Source organism: Tympanuchus pallidicinctus, unplaced genomic scaffold (assembly GCF_026119805.1).
Source record: "Tympanuchus pallidicinctus isolate F22 unplaced genomic scaffold, pur_lepc_1.0 scaffold4, whole genome shotgun sequence".
Classification (NCBI taxonomy): domain Eukaryota; kingdom Metazoa; phylum Chordata; class Aves; order Galliformes; family Phasianidae; genus Tympanuchus; species Tympanuchus pallidicinctus.
In genome coordinates this window covers 31,270,582-31,295,958 of record NW_026294758.1, presented here as the reverse complement: position 1 = coordinate 31,295,958, position 25,377 = coordinate 31,270,582, and the positions used below count along the sequence as shown (strand labels likewise).

General features: G+C 41.7%; 1 protein-coding gene across 3 annotated transcripts in view; it reads right to left on the bottom strand.

Annotated features, from left to right (window-relative positions):
* Positions 1-22,145, bottom strand: part of SPIN1 (spindlin 1) — a 58,036-nt gene extending 35,891 nt beyond the window's left edge. Inside the window, exon 1 of one of the 3 annotated variants that reach the window (XM_052701230.1) lies at positions 22,044-22,145. The gene's annotated coding sequence lies outside the window, so the exon portion shown is untranslated. Of the gene's footprint in view, positions 1-20,793; positions 21,193-21,799 lie in introns of those variants that run through there. The other 2 variants (XM_052701227.1, XM_052701229.1) reach the window with 2 other exon arrangements.
* Positions 22,146-25,377: the final 3,232 nt, after the last annotated feature.

Below are 25,377 nucleotides of genomic sequence, written 5' to 3'. Positions count from 1 at the left end.
AGCTCTATGATGCTGCCAACATCTAAGGTTGCCTAGGGAACTTCTGCAAGGAATGGATTCCTTGCATACCAGCTGCACTATGTTTTTGTACCTTTCCTTGATGAATGAATATAGCTATACCTTCAACTTAAGTTTAAATTCCAAGTCACCTCTAGCAATCATTCCACAAGAAGCTCCAGGTTGCTGCAAGGCCTCCACTCCTCTGTAATGAATAAACCAAGAAACTTCAGCTGCTTTTCATATCTCTTGCTCTCCAGATCTATTGCCATCTTTACTGCCCTCTCTAATAGTTTCATGTTCTGATACTGTGAGACCACCATCTGAACTCAGCACTCAAGGTGAGATCACAAAGCACAGAGCAGAGCAAGACAACCATTTTCCTTGCTAAGGGGCACTGTTGGACCTGATGCACCTCAGGGTATGCTTGGACATTTTGGCTGCCAAGGCACAATGCTGATTCAGATTCAACTTGCTATCAAGAAAAGAAAACCTCCAGATTCCTTTCTGTAGCTGCTCTCTGGCCTCTCACCCTCAATGTGTACACATAACCAGCTCTGCCAAAAGGACACAGAATCTGACACTCCTGTAGATGTTAATGTGGCCCTCTGATTTGTTCAGTTTTCTCTAAGGCCTCCATGCCCTAAAGTGAGTGAAAAGCTCCTCCAAATACACTACTGTACACTTTCAGTAGTATTTGAGCATTCAAGTCTTACATTCAAATCATTTATAAAAATATAAAAGGAGACAGGCCCTAAAATGGAGCCTGCAGAACCCCACCAGTGACTAGTTACATCTGCCTAATAAAACTCCTGTAACACACTAAGCCCAACTTGCCAGGTAATTACAAACTCCAGTCCAATATAAAACAAACAAACAAACAAACACTAAGACTTGCCATGTTCTCTAGAGCTCTGCTCTTCTCAGTTCCCACAATTTTCAGTACATGGACAACAACAGAATGGCCTGGGTTAGAAAGGACCATAGTGACCATCGAGTTTCAACCCTCCTTCTATGCACAGGGTCATCAACCACCAGACCAGGCTGCCCAGAGCCACATCCAGCCTGGCTTTGAATGCCTCCAGGGATGGGGCATCCACAACCTCCTTAGGCAACCTGTTCCAGTGCATCACCAACTTCTGTGTGAAAAACTTCCTCCTAATATCTAACAAAAATCTGTCGTCTCAATTTAAAACCATTCCCCCTCGTCCTATCACTATCCACCCTGGTAAACAGCTGTTCCTCCTATTTATACACTTCCTTCAAGTATCGGAAGGCTGCAATGAAGTCTACCCAGAGCCTTCTCTTCGACAAGCTAAACAATCACAGTTCTCTCAACCTTTCCTCATGTGACAGATGCTCCAGCCCTCTAATCATCTTAGTGGCCCTCCTCTGGACCCAGTCCAAGAGCTCTGTGTCCCTCCTGTACTGGGGTCCCCAGGCCTGGATGCAGTACTCCAGGTGGGGTGTCACAAGAGCTGAGTAGAAGGGGACAATCACATCCCTCTCCCTGCCAGCCAGTCCTTTTTTAATGCAGCCCAGAACAAAGATGGTCTTCTGGGCTGCAAATGCACACTGCCGGCTCATGTCCAGCTACTAATCCACCAGGACCCCCAAGTCCTCCTCCTCAGTGCTGCTCTCAAGGAGATCTTCCCCCAGTTCGTATAAAACCTGGGATTGCCCTGACTCAAATGCAATACCTTGCACTTGGCCTTGTTGTACCTCATTAGGTTCTCATGGATCCACTTCTCCAGCCTGTCCAGGTCCCTCTGGATGGCTTCCTTTCCCTCAAATGTATCGACTGCACCACGCAGCTTGGCATCATCTGTGAACTTGCTGAGGGTGCACTCGAAGGTGCAGACCGACCCCATAGGACACAGCTTGTGACGAGCCTCCACCCTAACGCAGAACCATTGATCACAACCCTTTGGATGCATCCAGCCAGCCAATTCCCATCAAACAGTCCATCCTTCAAATCCATGACTCTCCAATTTAGAGAGAAGGATGTGATAAGGAACCATGCCAAAGGCTTTGCAGAAGTCCAGGCAGATAATGGTAGATGACTTCCACCATCCTTCCGCCATCCACCAAAGCCATCACTCCATCATAGAAGGCCACCTGATTGGTCAGGCACAATCTGTCCTTAATGAAGCCATGCTGGCTGTCTCGAATCACCTGTTTGTCTCGTATGTGCCTTAACATAGCTTCTAGGAGGATCTGCTCCATGATGTCCCCGGACACAGAGGTGAGGCTCACAGGCCTGTAGTTCCCCAGGTCTTCCTTTCTCCCTTTCTTAAAAAGAGGAGTAATGTCTCCCTTTTTCCAGTCACTGGGGACTTCACCAGACAGCTATGATTTTTCAAATATGACAGAGAGCGGTTCGGCAACCACATCAGCCACCTCTTTCAGAACCCTAGGATGGATATCATCCTGCCCCATGGACTTATACACATTCAATTTCAAGAGGAGGACTCGGACTTTTCCCCCATTACAGTGGGACAGAAACCATTCCCCGCACCCTCACGTAAAGGCTCAGGGCCCTGGCAGAAATGGGAAGCCTGGCCACCCGTGAAGACTGAGGCAAAGTACTCATCCAGCACCTCTGCTTTCTCTATGTCTGAGGAAGCCAGCTCCCCATTACCTTTCATCAGAGGGTGAACACTCTCCTTGGCCTGTCTCCTCCTGCCTACGCACCTGTAGAACCCCTTCTTGTTATCTTTCACATCCCTCACCAAGTTCAGCTCCATCTGCGCCTTGGCTTTCCTAATCCTATCTCTACACACATGGACGACAGCCCTGTATTCCTCTCGGGATACATAACCCTGCTTCCATTTTCTGTACATTTGCCTCTTTTCTCTCAGTTTAAGCTGCGGGTCCTTGCACAGCCATGATGGTTGCCTGCCTCCCCTGTTTGGCTTTTTCTGCTGGGAGATGGGGAGCCATTGCACTCTCAGAAGGCTGTCCTTAAAGAGCTGCCAACTTTGTTCTGTGCCCATGCCCTTAAGGACAGTTTCCCAGGGGATCCCACTCAGCAGTTCCTTGAGCAGCCAGAAGTTTGCTCTACTAAAGCATGGGGTCCTAGCTCTGCTTGTTCTCATGCCCTCATTCTTCAAGATCACAAACTCCACCAGGGCATGGTCACTACAGCCCAGGCTGCCTCCAATCTTAACCTCTCTAATGCTCTCCTCTGCATTGGTGAGCACCTGGTCCAGTAAGGTTTCACCTCAGGTTGGTCCATCTATTACCTGGACCAGGAAGTTGTCCTCGACAGATTCTAGGAATCTCCTGGATTGTCTGCCACCTGCTATTCTGCTATCCCAGCAGATATCCAGGTGGTTGAAATCCTCCATCAGGACAAGAGCCTGTGAGCACAACACCTCCTCCAGCTGAAGCAAGAAGGCATCGTCAACAGCCTCCTCCTGATCAGGTGGCCTGTAGCAGGTTCCAATCACTAGCTGCCCCTTACTGGATTGATCTTTGATTTTTACCCACAAGCTCTCGACCTGATCATGGCCATTCCTCAGACACAGCTCTTCGCAATCTATCCACATGGAGGATACCTATCTATCCCTTCTGAGAAGCCTGCAGTCCTCAATTGAGGTATTCCAATCATGAGATTCATCCCACCATGTTTCTGTGACAGCAAGCAATTAGGTCATACTTTCCCAATTATGCCACAGTTTCTGTTTATTTCCCATGCTGTGCGCATTGGTAAAGAGGCATTTCTTGAGGCTTCTTGGAGCCCTCCTTACTACTTCCAGGACAAGTCTGGGGTTTTTCCCTACTGCCTCCCAAGGTGATAGCATTCCCAGGCGCTTGTTTGTCCTCCAGTACATCGCCTTGCCCCATCATATCTAGTTTAAAGCCCTTCTAACCAACCTAGCCAGCTTGCTCCCAAGAATATTTGAGGCCCTTTTAGTTAGTTGGTTCCTGTCTGCCGTCACCATCGTCCCTTTCTCAAGCCTGCGTCCAAAGCCATAGTACCCAAAGCCCTGACTGTGACACCATTCACAAAGCCATTTATTTAGCATGGCCTCCCACCTTCTTTTGTGCAGATCCCAGTCACCAACTGAGAGGTCAGAGCAAAACACAACTTGTGCTCCTGATCCTTTCAGCCATTTCCACCAATAATCCCCTTCCCATGATCCCGGATGCTCCTCAGGCTTTCTACTTCCTTCTTTAGCTCTACCACCAGGCTGAGCAGATCATCCACCTGCTCACACCGCACTCAGCTGGTATCTCGGCTGCCCTCCTGTAGCAGTGACAGGTCAGGCATTCTCTGCAGCCTGAGACCTGAACTGCGGCATGGCTGTTCATGCTTTCAGTCTGGGTCTCCACGTCCCCTTTAGCAGCAGCTCACCGCCGTGCGGTGACCATGGTTGCACCTCGGTGTGTCCAGTGACCTGTTAAGAGACCTGTTACGTGCTAAGTGCTAAATGTTAAGATCCCTCTACCATGGCAAGGTACCCTGCCCTGCCTGTGCAAACTGCCCTGCCGTGCCGTATTTGCCCGCCCTGTTCGCCACGTACCCAGCTCGCTGAGCTCGCTAGGCACCGCCTTTACTCGCACAGGGAGGAATTGCCACCAACACTCCTCACCCCGCCCACATACGTCAGAGCCGCCGCGCTGCCGAGGGTGGAGGGTGCCTCGCTCTCCCTCAGCTTCTTGGAGCTTAGACGCGTTTTTTTCTGCTGCGATTTGGACCTTCTACGAACGGTCCCTCATCACGAGGCTCTGCTATAAGAATGATCTGCTCAGGGTTTGCTCTGAAATGGCGTCTACAGGCACTTTTAAGATTGCCGCCGACACTCCTCGTTCCACCCACATTAACACCTAATGACTGTGTTAAATGTGAAATAAACCTTAAGGGTGCACTTCAGGAATCCTTCCGCCCGACTAGTCACAGAACCGGGCAGACAAGCCCATAAACCATGACACTGTTAATACTGTATACATAAATTAAAGCACTTTTATCGAGATATGAGTTAAGTAATCTCTGCCATTGTCACCACCTAGTTTATCTGGCTTTGCACATGTTTCAGTACACATCAGTTACACTTCTAGACTGCATTGGACTCTTTACTGGTCAAAACAATTTTTTTTTTTTTATCAGTTTCTAAAGCTGTCACTCCCAGCATACTGGATGCAAGTAAAACAAGTTTTCCACTCCTTTCCAAATGTGGTTTTAGAAATGTCAGTGCACTAGCAACTGCCTTAGATTCATCCATTACTCTTCCCCTCATAGCTTCCAGTCTTCCTTACATTTACTCAAGTTCTCACTGACTATATATATATATTTTTTTTTTACATCATTCCCTGTACCAATAACCTATTGAAATTACAGCAGTCCTTTCTCTAAGACAACTTGCAAAACTAGCTGCAACATATGCTTCCCTGTGGTTTCTGTTTCCTGAGGGCTACTTGTCACAAATACCTTAGCCATCACCACTAAGAAACTCACAATTTCAGTCAGTAATAAAACCATAAGTTAAAAAAAGAAAGAAAGAAAAAAAAAAAAGCATAAAGCAGAGAACAGAACAGACAAAGTCTCTCTGGTCTTCAGAAGTAAAACAAATACCACACTCCCAGATTATGGTTGCAATCATACTCACCCCACACAGTGCTGGATAGAAAGAGAACATACACAAGGACTTAGAAAGTCCTCTGATAAACCCTAGCAGGTCAACTGCTAAATATGCATGAACAGGAATTACTCAGTACCTAATTGCTCAGAGTTAACGTTTTTCATTAGCAGTTCACTAATTTTTCCACTAGTAAAAAACACACATCTTTATCAAACTTTGTACATTAAATACACTCATGTATACTTGTTTCAAAAGTTAAAAAGCAGTCTACAGGTTTTTAAGAAAAATAACCAACACCCTTCTCTCATTTTCTCTTGTTATATCATGATCATGAAGACAAACAATTTTGATTGAAATTTTCTTATAAGTTTAATTAGCTTAAAGAACACATCCAGAACAAAAGACAAATTTTAACAGTCCATCTTGGATAGAGAAGAGCAATTGCAAACAATGTCATCCAGATTTAAATACAAAGTCGTTTCCAGCATACACAGAATCGTGGACAGACAGCACCATACTACCCCTAGCACTACTAAATTATTGAACAGCTTATTTAGCATTTCCCAACCATGGTATCATCCCACAAGCCACATTAACCCTAAAATGCAATAAAAAGAAACAATTGTTAATTCCTAACTGGGCACCAATATACTGGTGTTTCCATCATTTACTAGAGAAAGCAATTTGTTCTGAGATAGCAAGCTGAAGAATACAAGATGTACGGGGTCCACAGCACCGCTTGGTATTGCTAACTCAAAAGGAATTCGCAAATAGCATCGCTTAGTTTAACTTTTGCTAACTCAGGAGTTGCTTAGTTTAACATATGCTAGCCCAAACAAATTCCCAAAAGGAAGTCAGCAGAAAGGGGCTAATGAGAGAACAATGGAAAGGGGAGAAAACAGGATAAGAAATTGCAGAGGCACACAGGGTGGGAGAAGAGCTCAAAACTCAAACAAAGGTCCGAAGGACATGACGAGGAAGACTACCGACTTCATCCAGGGACAACCGCCAGGTAGGGAGGAAGACGTCGAGCCTTCATCCAATGACCACCAGAGGAAGCTACTGCGCATGCACTAGGGGGAGGGACAGTATGTAAATGAATTCCTGGAAAAGTAATGAATGTGTCAGTAGGTCTTGAGAAATACTGCAGAATATGTATGGGCTTGGCTTATAAATGTATAGAGAGCCCATCCTCTGGTGTGCCAGCTAGGAGGAGCCATCCCCCTTGTACCCAGCGTGTGGCGCAGCACTGAAATAAAAACGTATCTGCTCTTATAACCTTACATGGGTTAGAGAGTTTGATTCCACAAATCGATTCAAACTTTTGAAATGAGTCTACTTACACCTTCCAACCAATCAAGTAACATTTATAACTCACAAGGTTATCTACATTCTTAAACAGTCTATAAGCAAAATTAGATAAGCCAGCTACTTCTTTAATGAAAATTCTCTAGCAGGTCTTAATCCACACACACTGTAAGAGTCCAGTACTGACTCTTAATTAAGGAACCATATTTGTCCAAAAACTTAACCTGATGTTTGACAGGTCAAGTTACAAATCACTTTCAGTTAAGTATTTAATTGGTTTAAGCCATGCACAACATAGGACATGCAAAAATAGTTTCATATATCTAAGACAATGGTTTCAAAATATTATTTGTAAGAAAAAATGTTCAGTCATCCCAGCAAATGTTTCGTTACAATACATAAAATTCAGTGAAAGCCACTAGTCACAACTTTAAAAACAAAAGAAAAGGTTTAGGAAGCATTTTTCAGAATTCCCTGTTGTTTGAATAGTTTTACCAAATTCTTCAAAAAAGTAATTTTGTTACGAGGCAGAATTCTTTCAGGTAACACTTCATTAGCCCTAACCACAATAGCCTTTTTCTTTTATGAATATGAACTGAAAAGCTTTCATTTTCCTCATTATTAACTGCACTCAGGATGGGAGCTAGTGAAAACAAGAACTGGCATTTTAAGTATATGCACTCATGCATATGTAACTGTTCATGAGAAAAAACTATACTAGTGACTTAGTTGACATCACTACCTCACAGGTTTGAAAGGTGGAACAGCTTTACAACCATGAAAGCCTTTAACAAAACAGAGAAAGTTAAAATTTTACTATCCCGTAGGGCAGATAGACAGTTTGCATACACTAAGCTAATGACAGTCTTCAGGTATACAGAATGAGAACATCAACATTCTCAGTGTAAGAGTTAAAAGTTATTTTACAATTAAAAATTAGTGAACTAATTAAGACTGCCAACAGCAGACAGAAAATCCATTCCTGTTACCACCTCAGAGAGCAGGAATCCCACATATGTACACAGACCTGGAGAAGAACTCTCAGTCTTTTGAGAGAGCTCTTCTCCCAGTCTTGAGAGCAGCTCTGCTGAAAAGGACTTAAGGATTCTGGTAGATTAAAGTTGTAACATGAGCCAGCAGTGTCTGCTTGCAGCCAGGGGAGCCAGCAGGGAGAGGAAGGTGATTGTCCTTGTCCAACAACCCAAGACCATAATGCTGAGGAACACTCCTAATGCGGTACAAAAGGCAAACTGCAATTCAATATCACTTTATTTCTGCAAGAAGTATTAAATAAGTACTTAATTATTCTTTCTGCTAGTAGTGTTGGAGCAAATGTTTCTGCTTTAGTAACTTAAAAAAAAAGAAAAAAAGAAAAAAAAAAACCAAACCACTTAGAAAACAATTATCTTTCTTATTCCTTTAATTTCCCAGCACACAAGAAATTATGACTTAACTAACAAGTTTGTGAATTTTATTGCTTCCTGTATAATCAAGATGTTATAATTACAATATAATTGTATAATCAATAGATATCAAGATGTTATAATTACAATATAATCAAGAGAATTAGGCAAAGTAAACAACGATCACAAAAGAGAATTAGTGGAAGAGCTTACCTTCGGCTGAGCTCACTAGAAGACACTAAGAGGGGTGATCTCCAGAAGAGATCCTTCCCCTCTGGTAGGCAGCTCTTAAATAGGTCTAGGAGAGGTGGAGCCTGGCTGCACCCCTTCCGGCAGCACAGGTGAATTGCCTTCACCTGTGCTCCTCTGGCTGACTCATGGCTCACCTCAGGTGATCAATCAGAGGTTCAGGCCGTGACTCAGCAGTTCCCATACACTTCCGCTATAAGTCTTAATGATTAATTCTACTAATATGTAAAAAGTCCAGTCCTGACAGAATACAATAATTGCAGCCTTCTAAGCAAGTCAAATTTACATCTTGTCAAATTCTGTTCAAACAGCTTAAGAAAAATAATTTCTCTGAACTCAAGAGAATTTGCATGGTATGCAGACTCTGTCAAATACGGATATATTTATTCATGTACACTAAAATTTTGCAGTTGCAATGGAAGTACAGATACACAATACCTGATATATCTCTAAATGTATCAGAAAGAAGAGGCTAAAGTCAAATGAGCTTGCAACAGCATAAATAAAAAATGTATTCATTAACATAAACTTTTAATTTCCATGTGAATCCATGCACAGATTTTTAAATTTAAAAAAAACCTTACTATTAATCTATTTCCCCCTCAACAGGTGGGAAGAAAAATCATAACATTTACTTATATGCATTTTTTGGCACAACTAAACTAATTTTCCAAAAAATCATTTTGCTCATTACTGCAATACTATGCACACTTGCAATACTCTGAAGATATAAGTATAGACTCTGAAGATATAAGTATAGAACACCATTTTTAAAGAGTTATTTTAGAGCTCTTCACTCTTTCCTCAAGCAGTTTGACTCAGAAAAACTTCTGTTGTTCTGGAATAGTATCATTTACTAACAAAAGTAGAATTATGAGGACAGAAATTCAACAGCTCGATTTCAGCACTCTTCTACTCCAAAAACTGCTAGTTCAGTCACCTTGCTTTAAGAATAGCAAAATATATCCCTCCCTCGTATATCTCCCAGTAATACTAAGATACGTCTTCTCTGTGCATCCCACTGCTACGATTTTTCCTGAAGCTTTACACAACATGCCTCTGAAGCACAACAGAGTCATCAGACCAGAAAGTCCTCTAAACAGCAACGTGAACCTACTTGCTGACAGAACCTCACATATATGTTCCAGTGACTGATGATTTAATAAATGCAAAGTCCTAGAAGATCATTCTTTTACAAATATTTTGAAAGGAGGTAGTATTTATTAAAATTCCAGAGTATCTTCCCTGCATAACTTTATTCAAAGGCAAATCCTGAATCCAAAATCCAGTGGTAATCTTAAATAACTCATAAGCGTTCAGCCTACTTCAAATTGTCTTGTGTTCAACCATAGGGAAAGAACATGTACAGACATCAGGGTTACAAGTTGTTACAGGTCATTGTAATTGCCTGCAGTTGCAAACTTCTGCACTGTAGCAAATATGAATTGTCTTAGATTCCCATCTCTAATAGGCAGCCATTCTTCTCCTCCCTGAAACCAGCACACACATAAAACAACCACTGCTTGGGATACTTTGTCATAACATAGTGCTGTGAATCATTGTGTTTGCTACCATTCTGAGGTAAATGCAGCTTTAAGTACTACTGCAAGTGTTTTGTTTTTACTCATTCTTTTAAAGATGTAATCAACATAGCTCAGTTAATATATTCGTAAGACAGTTTAATGCTTTATTAATAATTACAAAGACAGACCTCTGGAAATTAGGCAAGGAAACATCAACCAAATAAGTGAGAAACTTCTCTGTTTTCTGCTTAACTGCCTCCTTTTAGGTGATGAGGAGGCACAAAACAAAGGCTGCTGACGTAAGTTTTAATTGCTGTTGTGTGAGAAATGAAGGCACAAGGACGCCCAAAAATTCTGAAGAGCAAGACCAAGGCACATCAATCCGGCTGTTAGGAGGTAACCGAGAAGTAAAACTGAATTAAGGGTAGCAAAGTATGTAAATCAAATTCTTGAGTTGACATCTCTTCAGGATGCTGTTTGATCTTTCAATGACGTTTTTCAGGGTCCAGCAGCCAGTGCTCTCTACACATCAAACTAGCAGATGCTGCTACATATAGCTGCTATTGAAGAAATGCAAGTTCAATATTTTTACAGAAAGAGGAAGGAAAAAAATAATAGACTTGCATTTCACAGACCATTTTCATCAGTACTCTGTAGACTATAAGTGAAAAGAATTTTCTTGAGCAAAGAATTCAGAGCTTACAAATCCAGTATGCCTGAATTCTCAAAGAAGTACTTGACTAAGAAAAGCCACTACGACACCAAGTTGAAAGTAAACCTAATTTTTCTGAGCAAATCTTCAGAATTTTTTACATTAGTCACCTGGAGTAATTATTTTCATGACATACTTGGAACACTATTTCCTAAGGCTTCAACAACTTTATTCATGAACTTCCACAATCAAGAACATACTTTGTTTCCAGCCCTCAGACACAACAGTCTTCAGGAATTGTTGATTACTACGAATTCACATTCAACTTCTGCAGTTCACAAAGAACTAAAAAAACTTTCATTTAACTCACAAAGAAATCACTCTTTGCCTAAGATAAGCAGTGGCACATTATCAGTCTATGGAATTCAATGCCAGAACAACCCAACAACATCACGAAGTATAATAAGCCAAGTAATTATACATCATAGAGAATCACAGAATGCTTTCATTTGAGAGGGACCTTAAAAATTACCTAGCTGCCAAACACTGGGATCAAGCACCATATCAGGCTGCCCACATTCCCATCCAACCAGTCCTTCTCAGCAGAGCTCTCAAGATGTTTTTTTCCTGGAGAGCAGGGTTGGTTCTCTTCCCAGTGATGACAGGACAAGGGGAAATGGCCTCAAGTTGCGCCCAGGTAAGTTCAGGTTGGATATCCAGAAAAACTTTACAGAAAGGGCTGTTAAACACTGGAATAGGCTCCCCACAGAGATGGTTGAGTCACCATCCCTGGATGTGTTTAAAAACCTTTTGGATGTGGTGCTTAGGGACATGATTTAGCAGACAGTTGTTAAGAGTTAGGGTAGTATGGTTAGGTTGCTGTTGGACTTGATGCTCTTTAAGTTCTTTTCCAACCTGAGCAATTCTATGATTCTACTTATAGGAGAGCTGCAAGGCTGTAGAGAAAAAAATACTGTTTACATACTCCATCAACACTGGATTAATGTGAAAGGGAATGGTAAGAACTTAATTCACCTGCAGGTTATACTGCTTTGTTTAAGTAAAAGAGGAGCACCCTGAGATCTCAGCATTATATGGTATTTTGCTTACATACAGGTCTTTCTGATTTTTTGGTGGAAAATGAAAACACACCCTCCACATGTAGAAGTTGAGAGGGAAAAGAGAAAAAAAATGAGGGCAAAAAGTCAAGCCTCTAAGGATGAAAGCTACTTTGAAATCAGTGGTGTTTTCTCACAGATAACATGTATTCATTGGACTAAGATAGTAAGCTCTGGTCAAAAATCTTGTGTTCAAATTATTTTATTACACATGAAAATAATGTATTGCAAAAATGAAAAAGAAGTAAGAAAGTGCATTCAACAAGACAGGACTCCAGGGTAAGAACTTTTAGCAACAACAACAGTTAGATAAAGGTTTTCTCTCCCTTCTAGTTTTGCTATCTCTGCAGAAAGCTGTTCCAGGTCAGATAGAAAGATCAACTAGCAAACATTTAACTAAGACTTATTTCTTGGGATTTTTAATCACTACAGTTAATGATAACAACGACAACAAAAAGCACACTCTTCTTTCTTTTGGAAGTACAGATGCAGAGAGAGAAACTATTTTTTTTTAGTATTTAATCAAGGTTGAGTCTACTCATAGAGAAGGTATCTCGTTCCAATTAGTGGAGGGAGAGGAGATTCTTTGATATCTGTATATCTGACGGTGAGATTAAGACACTACAGGTCAAACATTGGCCCAATCAGTTTACTGCAAATCCTAGTTGCTTAGGGAAACATGAGAAGGGAAGATAGGCTGAAACAGATAGGAAATAAAAGCAAGGTGTCTTTGCAGGATGCAAGAGAGAGTCACCACCGTGGATCCAGCACTGCTCATAGTGCATCCATTGGTCCAGTCACCACAGGGAATGGGAGAAAGCCCAAAAGCTTCACAGCACAGTAGCAAGCAGGCCCTGGGGGATTCCTTCCCAGGAGGTTTTTTTTTTTTTTTTTTTTCCCCCCTAAGGGAATTTCCCCAACTACTTAATTTAGCTGGGGCCTCTTATCCCTCCAATCTCAGTGGGTTTTTTTGTTGTTGTTGGTTTGGTTTTCCTTCTTGTTAGCTGTACACTCCTGGCCATCCAGATAAGTGAGCAGGGAGTGGTTCTCCATTTACCAGAGCTCAAGCATTACTGCCTTTTGCAGTGGTCAGCTCCTTCAAGCAGCGCCCCCCAAAAGACCGTTTGTCTCCCTTCTGCTTATCTTTACAATCATAAGCAGAAGTATTGTGGCACACTGACGCTCACCACTCACCTCCTAGATAAGTCTCAGCTGCTAGTTCAAGCCTTATCATCAAAAGGCCTCACAAAGCAAGTTTTGTGCCAAGAAAAAAAAAAAAGGGAGGGGAGGGGGTTCACAAACCATCTCTCACATACAGGGAAAAAGAAATTCGGAAAGGGAAAAAGATACGCATCTTACAATGAAAATAGCACCTCAGAAGGCAGAGTATCCATTCCCATAAAAGCATGCTAATCTTCTATCAATAGATTTCTATTTGTCCAATCTATAAACAGAGTGCACACAAGATCACTCCTGCCTTTCATGTTGATGCTCTGTATCTAACCTTGTGCAAGCTCCACCCAAATATCCTGACATGTGTTCAGAGGCCTAATTATGACTGAAAACTATGTTTACATGCAGCAGTCTCTCTCCCTACTTTCCCTCCTTCAACTAAGTTTTATCCATAAGGGGAAAAATAAAACATTAAAAAACCCTTCAAATTAATCCACATACATTCAGCAATGCATGTATTATTTGTTGACATAACCACACGTCTCAGCTGCATGAAACAAAACTGTCTCACCATCCTTTCCATGCAAGCCAATAATCACTTAAGTCAGGACTTGAGCTATAAGGACAGCATATAAAACAGAAGTTTTTTTCACTCCTTTATGGCTAGCATCCCAAATAATATGCTTTTATTTTTAGAAGTAAAAAAAAGTTTAAAATGAAGGTATAGAAGATGGAGTCCAGGTGTCCAACAGTCAAGAGACCAAGAGATTTCTCCAAGTGAAGCTTTTTCCTCCTCCCTTCAGCAGGAAAGACAATGACTCAGACACCCACATTTGTGAATGCTACACTTAATGGTATCAAGCAGGAGCATCTAACATTGGTTCTTGTTATATCAGGTACTGATGTATACTTTAACTCTAAAAGCACTCAAAAGTCAGATTCTTACGAAGTAATCAAGACACATGACAGACAGAATTTTCTGCTATTTTTTTATAAATACTTTTGTCATAGTAATGTCTTTTAACTGATCAGATCTCTCAAAACTGCAGTTCCACTGATGGAACTGATCATTAACAAAATTTTGGGTCATCTTTCAAGAGGAAGACAAAAACCTTCCAAAAGCAGTTACAGAACAAAAAATTGCAAAGTCCATTAATAAAGCCTTCTGCAGTCAAAAAGGTTTTGAAAAGGAAGAGTAGTAAATTTATCTCTGTATTTGCCCCAACTCTTATTCCACTTTGCAATTCACATCATTGCTCAAAACATAAAAAAATACAGGAACATGATGGGCAAGTAAACATCCAGAGTCATCCAGACTGAACTGTCTCCTGAGAATGAGCTACACCCTCCTAGATACAGCTCTGTAGTTTGTTAGTACCATTCATAGGAAGAAAAAGAAAGAGAAGAAAAAAAAAGATCACATACTCTTAAACACTTTTCCGAAGACCAGCACATATAAGCTGAAGACCAATGACCGTAAGATACAGGAACAGATACAGTACTCATCAGTGGTAGCTGAAAAGTGCATACTGTTGAATATTGGAGACCAAAGCAATTAAAGCAGGTGCTATGTTTGTCAAGGTATTTGACAATGCTTATCTCAAACTCAGGGAAACATCACCACGGAAGTATTCCAGAACATTCTCTCTTCTACCTCAGCTCACAACATTCAAGTCTAGAAAGCTAGAAACTTCCATATTTAATTGTTTCAACTGCAAATATAATTCAGCTAACTTTCTTCAGTGCTATTAGGGAAGAATTTTGTATGGGGGAAACATACACAAAGTTAGCAGAATAAGTTCTGAAACAGAAATAAATAATTTGAAATACCAGACAAATCTGATACATCTTTCAGATTTTACCCAGTGAGGGTATGAGATCATGACCTAATCAAATCTATTTTTACATGTAAATTAGTACAAAAAGTTCAAGAAGAAAAAAGTAATTTGATTTTTTTTTTTAAGCACGTCAAATTAAATGTAAATAGGTATATTCCCTAGATTGCATCATCATTTCTAGTAATTCCTGGATTACAGATTGAGAACAACTGAGCTAACTTGACTGGATATTAGGTCAAACTTCAGAACCAGTGGTGAGGCATTGTAACAAGCTGCCCAGTCAGTGTCGTACAGTCACTGTTCCTGGAGGGTTTTAATAAAGGTTTAGTGGGCATGGTGGTGACGTGTTGAAAATTGGATTAGATTATTTCAGCGGTCTTTTCCAAGCTTGTGAATTGTGAAATCATATCTTAACCTGATAGTTATCACTTATGAGCAAAACACGGCATATGAAGTAATTTTATGGATTTTAGACACTACTAGAGAGGACACACTCAGACCGTAAATTCCACTCCCATCCCAAAAGTACATTCCTAATCACTTTACAGAAAGCTTTTTTGTGAATAATTCCTGACAGTAGCTTTTAAGAATGCATTGTTTAAGTGAAATTTCCCTTTGGGAAGAACACTGCAGTGTTCCAGATCAACACAAAAAGCTCCCACCCAGAACATAATATGATGGTTGGTCAGAGCTCCTCTAAAGAAATGTTTCTATATGTATCTTGTTTGGATATCATTAAGAATACTTCACTGAATGGTTGGTTATCAACCAGGCATCAAACACGCTGCCCAGGAATGTAATGGAGTTGCCAGTACCAGAGGTATTAAAGAAAAGTATGAATGTAGCACTTAAATACACAGTTCAACGGTGCACTTGTAGAATTTGGTATGAGGGTCAAATTTTGTAGACTTCAGCACTGTTAGATCAGCTAGAACAGTTTCCTATGCTTCAGAACAAGTCAGTGAATGCTACAAAAAAGGCCCTACATTACTACTTTCCACAATAATCAACCACACCTGAACAGAGCAGCATCAATTTAGCACCAGTGTTAGATGTGAAATTGTCAATGTTATACTTTACAAACCAATTAGCAGAGTGATCTTAAAACAGATTTAAATTACAAATATTCCCTGTATTCATTCATTGTTCTAACAGGAAATTAGGAGAAGGAAAAAAAAAAAAAAAAAAAAAGACAAGCAATGTAAAGGATTGAAAAATAAAAAAAAAAAAAAACAAAAAACAATTAAAAGCCCTGTTGAAAGGTACTGTTACGATTCAACCCAACAAGCAGCTTAACACCACACAGCCTTTTGCTCACTTTCCTCCATCTCAGTGGGATCAAGAATTGGGAAAATAAAATGAAGTAGAATTTGTAGATTTAGAGAAAAAGTTAAGAAAGTTAAGGAAGACATACATATATAAATTATTGTCATTATTTATATGTGCCTACGTGTATGTGTACATTCATATATAAAAATACAAAAATGTCTGCATCTACATATAGAGTTCTGTCCCCTTGCTGCTCCTTGTGCCCCCTAGGCCCCTAGCTTGGAAGAGGAGTACAAGAAGCTCAGAAATTAGCATGTACTTGACTCTGCACAGCCCTGCTCAGCAACAAGTAAAACTTCAGTGTATCAACACTGTTTTCCTCCAAAAGCCAAAAATCAGCACAATACCAGACACTATGAAGATTTACTCTGTCCCAGCTGAAACCAAGTCAGGTACACATTCAGAGGGGAACTGTCACTTTGTCTAAGTTGGAAACTTAGGATGCAAAGACCAGCTCTGAAGCACTAGGAAGACCGTTAAACAAAAGAAAAATTCACTGTTCACCTTTACATACATTTTATATATTTTAGCAAAACATTTTATCAGAGCACTTTAATCTGCAATCATTTTCAAATTTACAGATACAAGCAGTCTTAGATTTACTAAACTAGTTCCCCAATGGTATGGCACAAAGCCAAACAAAAAAATCTGGGAAGTAAGCATGTTAGTACCTTTTTTTTTTTTTTTTGGCTTTGTTACCACATGCCATCAAAGATGGCAAGGGATTTAACCAAATCAATAATCATGAGGTATTAATCAATATAGTGACAAAAAAAAAAAGTTACCATAAGCCAGCTACATAACACCAAATGCAGAATTGAAAACACAACACAGGAACAAGTGAAATGACACAAATTTGTTGTTCAAACCACCATATAAAATTAAAGATTTAAAGCTCAATTGTCATTCTAAATCACTGAAATCCATACAACTACTTCTAAAACGCACACTACTCTCACCAGAATTTGTAAATGTGTAACTTGAATAAGCTCAGAGCATTCAAAAATAATGGGAACAACAACAAAAATCACAATAACCAAATGGTTAGGAAAATCCCAGGAACTAACCTTTACCAAAAAGCCATAAATATATGCCTGTAATTGTTTACAGTACTTTCAGTAACTCTTATATTGAAGACAGATCTCAAAAATTAAATGTATACATAACATACATAATATACCTCAACATCATCTCCAATACTTTTCAATAATTGCAAATATTAGAATATATAAGCAAGTAGTATTTATTCACCATAGTTAATGACTATAATTTATAACAACATCTTGTGGAATTATAATACAGTTTGCAAATATGTAGGTCAAACAAGACCTCACATAACTTGGATTTAGCAGTTCTACAAAATCAAAGCAAAAAAGATGTTAGTGCATCTGCAGATGCATACACAGCAATTCAACATATTCACCTCCTAGATCCTTCAGCAAATTCACATTTTACAGTATAAGGGGAAGTTAATTACTACCATATCATGAAAGAATTGTTTGAATTAAATAACTTTACCCTCATTTGAAAAGTATTCTAATTATATGAGGCCTCTTTGCCAATAGAATCAACGGTACACACATACATACAAATTAGTTGACTACACTGCTTCAAGGAACTAAACACTTATCCATGTTATAAAGATGTGGATGAGGGGGAATGGGAAGTAGTGTAAAGCCTGGTGGAAGTAAAGTCAGATTTCCCACTTTTTTAAGTCATGCAGTATGCCAATACATAAATAGCATCTGCATAGCAAGCATCCTGCCATGCACAAAGTATTTGCCCGGTGTATGAGAACTGCTGAATCATGGCTTGAACCTCTGATTGACCATCTGAGGTGAGCAAAGAGTCAGCCCTGGGAGGTGAAGGAATTGCCTTCACCTGTACTACCCGAAGGGGCTGGAGCCTTGCTCCACCTCTCCCAGACCCCATTTAAGAGTTAACTGGCAACTAGAGAACGATCTCTTTTGGGAGGTCACTTCTCTTGGAGTTTTCTTGGCAAGCTCAGGACAAGGGTAAGCTTTCCATCTGCTCTTCTTTAGCGTGATAACCTGTTTATCCTTTCTTGTATATTTCTTAATTATAACATCCATACACTCATTGATTATACATCAGAAAAAAACAATAAAGATCAGCATCTGCCCCCCATAATAAAACTATGAAATTCTGAAGAGTAGCCACACAAGGAAAAAGAGAAAAACTAATAAAAACCTCTCATATCTCTTACAAAAAAGAAGCTGTCTGATTATAGAAAATAACTTTCCATTACAATGATTCTATCCTTTAGTTAACTTCAGTTAACAAACACTTAAAAAACAAAAAAACAAAAAAAAACCCAACAAACTATTTGTCACATCAGTTCTGGAGTAACTTATAAAAACATATTCATATGCCCATATGATCCATATGATTAGCAAGTCAAGTCTGACCTGAAAGTAAGTTGGGCAAAACAAAATGAAGGCATGTCACAAAGACTGGTCTTTTCTTCAGAGCACAGTTTGGCAACTGTAAGCAATGAAGGTAAAGGACAAGAAGTCAACATAAGAATGCTACATAAATCAAAATAATACACTGAAAATATTGAAGCATGAGATAAACTAAAGGTATGTGTTACCTTCAGAAACTGAAATTTAACTGGTAATTTCAGATATTCAGAACTACCTTGAGTCATGACTTAAAACAATTCACTGAGAAATGCTACTTTGCAAAAATAAATCAATTTATTTCCAACATAACCAACAAACTGATCACAAAGGCTTCTCTCTCAGGCTTATTTCCTAATATGAGAAAGAGAACAGTTTCAGAAAAGAAGATTTTACTAAGATTTAGCATCTATGTGTCAAACAACCAATTTCAACAAAGTGGAAATGAAGTTCACGGAATAATTTCTAGAAACAAAACTAAAACATCACAGAGTAATACACACTTTTCAGACTAACCATTGTCTTAACAGATGCGTTGTATGCAGTGTATTTTTATTGTGCACATTTTGACCATTTTATTCAGTCCCCTAAGGACCAGCTTAAGTAGGCAAAAACCTATTCTAGGGGCAGGAGCTGCATATCTCAAATGTTTTAGAAACATTTCACACATTAGCAGAACAGCGTGACTGCAAAATTTAGTGGCTATAATAAAGAACGACATATTACCTACAAGTAAACTATTCTAGTGGCATTACCAGCATTGCCTTCTTGGACAGGTTGCTGAATGTAAACAAATTGTAATTGCTGCGGAACCTAGTGATATACAATGTTACAAGGTTTTGCTGGGGCTTCTCCATCTGAGTAGCACAGTTGGCTCAGGAGCCATGAAGTAGACACACATTCTGAAATTGTCTTCTAACCTGGATGACTCCAGCCAAGTTTTACATTGCTGTAAACTCACTACCATCATTTATTTTCTCCTTGTGCCCAGTTAACACTTGTTCATGAGCACAGGAAAAAAAAAAAAAAAATGAAAAAAATGTTACAAAATTAGGAAGAATTTATAGGTGATACTACACTTCAGTACTAAAATTAAGTAACTACTTACGTATCATATGACTATGCTGTCCCAGTGCTCATCTACTAGAAACTTCCAAAGCAAAGTAGACAAAGATTACAGACCTATGGCATTTGTTACTTAAAGCAAGCTCATGTATTAAGAGAAGCTGTGGCTATCCATGCCTGTAGGCTTGGAATAAAGCCCATGTCTTTAAATATTATATTTAAAGAATTAAATATTTACTGTGAGTTACAGTAACACACCTTCAAAGCAGAGGCAAGTATCCCTGCACCTTCAGCATTCACACCTACAATTAAAATTGACATATAAATCGGTTCTGCAGCAGGTCATTTTGGACAAGTCCAACAAATAACTTTATTTTTGTTTCAGCCTGCAAGAAAGCAATAAAATAAGCAATTTTCAACGAAGCCAGAAGGAGGTGCTCTCAATAACTCAGGTCAGGGGTACTAAACTGAACGCTCCTCTGGTGGTAGAAGAGGTCAGAAATATGCTGTCTCGTTTTATTTGAGGAGCTCCTTAAGCCACACCTTTTCAACAAAAAAGGAAGCTGGAAAGCAGTGTTCCTTTCAACAAGGACAAAGTACTTCAGTTTGCCATCTTCCTCAGAAGGGAAAATTAATCTGTGACATAAAATTACCAACACAAAGGCCTGGTAAGTGTTAATTCTTGTTTGTATTCCAAGATTTGCCAGCTGTTTGAGAAACTGACAAGATGAAACACAGAATGCAATACCACAAAAAGCTTGTGGTACTGCTTTTACCTACACAGTGCCTGTTCTGACTCAACTAGTTCAGGTCTTTCAAACGTGACTGTGCCAAGTTGTTCATTAAACTGAACTACACCCTGAAATTAAGAGCCCCTGATCATTCTACAAGAGTAACACAGTATTCCATCTCTGCCAGCAATGTGGTGCATCAGCCTCCCCCCACCCAAAAAAAAGAGAAAACGATACGCACATTCCAAACAAGCCTCTCTGCAGGACTCATCCAGCTTTCCCCTTTCCTCCTGCCCTCCCCCAGCGTTGCCAGGTTCCCAAACCCGCTCTGATTTTAGGTTTCATTTTGTTGTAAACTGCAAAACGAACGGAGAAAGCACCCAAAGCAAGGATCCTTACCCTTGAAATCCCACCATGCGTGTAACCAAGGAGGGTGAACTGTTTTTCCTTTTTTTTTTTTTTTTTTTTTTTTTTTTGAAGGGTGCTGAGGAGGGAGGGGGAAGAAACAAAGCCTACATGGAGGAGAGGCTTAAGCGGCGGAGGCAGAGGGAGAAGGCGGAGAGCCCGGCGGAGGAGCAGGGCGAACGTCAGCCATGTTGTATGTGTGTGTGTTGGTCGAGTATTTACAAACCTGCAGCTGCGGCAGCGCTTGGAGTCTGGGAAAGGGGGCAAAGCAGGGATGAAGAGAGAGGGGTGGAGGAAGGGGAGAAGCGCACAGGAGAGCGAGAGAAGAGTGGGTGGGAGGAGGGGGAAGCGGCAGCAGCGGCAAGAGACAAAGGACCGCGCACCGCCGGGCGCAGTGCACACCCTTGCGCTCACGCACACGTCCGGGTGTCTCACGGTGGCCGCCAGCCCAGAGCACACCAAAGCGCCGGCGCGCCGCCTCCCGCAACCACAGCCTCCAGTCCGCCGCTGCCAGTCCGGCCCCAACGAGCGCACACCCCTCGCCCCGGCGGCGCTGCTCCCCGCCCCCGCTAGCCGCTGGGTGCCCCAGAGCGGGCCCCAGCCCGCGATACAACAGCCACAGAGGGAAGGGGGTACCGAAACCGCGGCGGGGAAAACGGCTTTTCCCCGGAGCCAGGAAGGGTGGGGGCCGCCGGGAGCCGGCAGGGCGCTACAGGGCTATAGCCCAGGGCAAGCAGCCGCCCACTCCCCTTGGCTTCCGGGCAGGCGGAGCGGAAGGGGTGCCGGGCGCGCGTTGGGGGCAGGGTGTGGGTGCCCCGGGCGCGCACATAGCGCTGGCCCGGGGGAGGGAGGGTAGGAAGGCAATGCAAGGCTGGAAGCGGTGGCGGCGGTCCCCCCACAGCGACTCCCTCCGGCGCTGCCCGGTACTGGGCCGGGCCCGGCCAAGGGCGGCGCGACGGGCCGCGTTCCCCCCCACCCCCCTTCCCTCCCGCTCGCTCACCTGCCGCCGGGACGGGCGCCCGGGGTGCCAGGCGGGCGGCCCAGGGATGCCAGCGCTACCGCCGCAGCGCTCCCTGCTTCGCCGGGCCGCTCAGCTCCTCCGCGGCGGCAGCGTGGACGGCCGCTCCCCTTGTCTTGTTTGCACCCCTCCACCGTCGCCACCGCTGCCTCCTGCTCGCCTCTGCCACATTTGGATCCCCCCTCTCCCTACGCAAGCTCAGCCGCCAGTAAAGAGGCCTCCTCACCTTCCTGCCAAATAGTGAGCCAACCGCATAGAGTCGTTCAAAACACAGGGCCTAGCTCCGCCCTCCGCCGCCGTGCCCTCCCCCGCTCCCTCCACGCTGTCGCACAGGCGCACTGTGGTGCCTGAACTGCGACAGCAACGCAGGAAGTGCGCTCCCGCCCGCTAGGGCTGCCGTTCGTAGTGCGCATGCGTAGGCCCTAGCCGTCTGTAACGTTTTTGTTTTGTAAGACAAAGTTTAATGAATGACCAGAGCTACTAAAAATTAACATGTGTAGAACATGACTGGGAGATACAGGTATAGGTAGTGTACAAAAACTAAAATCGATCTGTAAAAATTATTTCAAGTACACGTTTGGGTTCTCTAAGTTTGGCATTGGTAAGTGTGATGGATGAGGTCCGAATTCCCAACCATTGTCATTTGAGAGAAAATACTGCAATATGAATGTGAAAGCATGTACATCTTGCTTGAAAATGGGAAAACAAGAAAGAAGCATTCATAACTTTAGTCATGTCTGTATTAATTTCACAGTTCATAATTTTGTCAAATACTGGCTGTATCTCTTGAAGTTTCTTAGGGGGTCTCTGAGCAGACCCTGGGATGCAGGCTACAATTTAAGGATATTTTTTCTGCAAAGGTGACTAAAGAATTTTGCAAGAGCATTAGGACAAAGTATGTATGAAAGAAAAAACACAGTAAGAAGAATTATACAAAACAAACAAAAAAAGCAACAACACACACATACATGCAAAAAAAAAAAACAAACCCACAGTAAGGAGAAGTTTTGTTGTCCAAGTATCTGGTCTGGATCTTTACACTTTTCTTTCATGTTGTGTTTATCTCTTGCTATATACAGACCCTATACTTACATGCAAAACCTGCAATCTTTTAATATTTTCATGTACCAAGATAAAGAGCCCTTAGCTTAAAAAGTGGTTGGAGTAGATGAGGGAGAGAATAAAAGATTGCTTCTGATCCTGGGCTGAGTCAAGACAATTCTTAATGGTTGACTTCCAGGAACAAAAGAGAGATGCCTTGAAGGCATTACTTTGGAAATCCATCCAGATCAGGCTCATCCAGAGCTAGCAGAACATGCTTTTGATCCCTGAGTGGTAGGCATTGTCCACCAAAGAATGCTGTTACATCGCACAGAAAGAGAATTACATCATGCTTTCCCATCCTAGACTCATCAGCAATGGCAGATCCCTGAGCCGGCTGGAAAGAATGTCCAGTCCAGTGAGAAAATTGGAGACAGACTGCCCATCAAGGTCATTTACTCATTCTTCTGTATTGCAAACAGCTCTTGTCTTACTTTTAGGCAAGGTGAAAGCTTTCTCTTTAACCCTTGAAGTTTTGGGTGTGACTTTCTGCTTCAGTTCAACCAGATACAGACAGTGATTTAGCACTGTCTGTGTACAAGGTTGGAGCCCTGTGTTATACTCCAAATGATGTTTCAGTTTCTGAGAAATGATGAGTAGTTGTGCTTGTACAGCGAAGACCAAGTTGGGGCAGGCTCCTTGCATATCACGTGTCTAGACAAGGTGTGTAGTAATAGTAATAGAGGCCAACTCAGAAGAAATTCGGGAAATAGCGTCATATTTTTGTTTTGACAGTAGAGTGATATCAGAAAGACAAAATAGAGGACTACATTTTGTGCTAGCTGACTTCCTGTTGGAGGAGAAGCAGTGTAATATGTAACTGTAATAGGGTAGTTTCAAATAGGATTCCTTTCAAGATTGTTCTTGTTATCCATGGAACAGTGAAACAAACAAGAAAGAGTTGTGTGTCTGCATGTGAGCGACAGTACTTGACAAGCCTGATCTCTTTCTGTGATCAAGTGATCTGCCACACAACGGTAGATGAGGAAAAGGTTGTTGATGTAGCCTACCTAGACTTTAGCAAAGTCTTTGGCATTGTATTCTCCTGAGGAAGCTGGCAGCTTGTTACCTGAAAAGGTACAGGAGTGGGAATCGAATGTTGTTTCTGCATTAGAACAAGATAAGAATTTTTATTTTATGGTCTCTGCTACCATAGTTCTTTTCAAGAGTGTTCAATAATTTTCATCACTTCTCCTCTAGATGAACCTTCCCCAGGAATGCGTGCTCAATATATAGGAGAAGTAATATATAATCATTGGGGTTAGATAGACGGAGTAGGTTTACAGGCACCAAAACTGAAGCTCCTGTCTGTCCAGCTTTCTGAAATGCCTCTGAGCCATACTAATATTTGGTGCTGGACAGACAAGACCCTAGTAATAAAGAATTTGAGAAGTTAATTAACAACATACATATATAAGCTAGCAACAACTAATGTATATCCAGCATGAAAGTATATATTACACACAGTGCAAGAATGTCCTGCAGAAATTAAAAGGACAAGACATGACACGCCTTAGGGAGTGCCTGATGAAGGTATTGAGGAAGGCCTGGCACCCCCCCTTCTCCCCTCGGTGCTCTTTGTTTAACAAAGTCTTCAAAGAAAATCACCCTATCAGTACAACAAGAAGAGCACTGAGACGTCTTGGAAACAAGAAGAGTGTTACTGACTGACACCAGATAACACACGGATTAACAAGTAATTAACAGATGTAAACCTTGAATAAGATTGTGAACCTGGAGTTCCCAGCCAATAGGGAAATGGGAGGGAGAGAGGTAAGGGGAGGAAACAAGGTACAAAAAGCTGTCATTGTGTCCATAAGCGTGCTCTCTGGCTTGCTGGACGCCTGCCATTGCAATCGTGAATAAAATCTGCTTTTATCAGAGATACCATCCTAAAAAAATTATTTGGAAATTTTCAACACAGGTAAAGAATTTGCTGGAGGGCTGGACTCAGAGAATGGTGTCAGAGTGGAGTTAAATCCAGCTGGTGGTCACGAAGGAGTGATATTCCCCAGGGGTTGGTACTGGGGCCCATCTTATTTAATGTCCTTATTGATGACCTGGATGAGGGGATTGAGTGCACCCTCAGTAAGTTTGCAGATGATACCCAGCTGGGAGGAACTGTCAATCTCTATGAGGGTAGGAAGTTCAACAAGATCAAGTGTCAGATACTGGACTTTGGCCACAACAACCCCAGGCAATGCTAAAGGCTTGGGGCAGAGGACTGAAAGACTGTGTGGAAGAAATCCTCATTGCAGCCTATCAATACCTGAAGGGAACCTACACCCAGGAGGGGAGTAAACTCTTCAAAAGGGCTGACAATAGCAGGACTAGGGGAAATGGAGCCAAGTTGAAGGAGGGAAGATTTAGGTTGGATGTTAGGAGGAAGTTCTTTACAAGGAGAGTGGTTAGGCCCTGGAACGGGCTGCCCAGGGAGGTTGTGGATGCCCCGTCCTTGG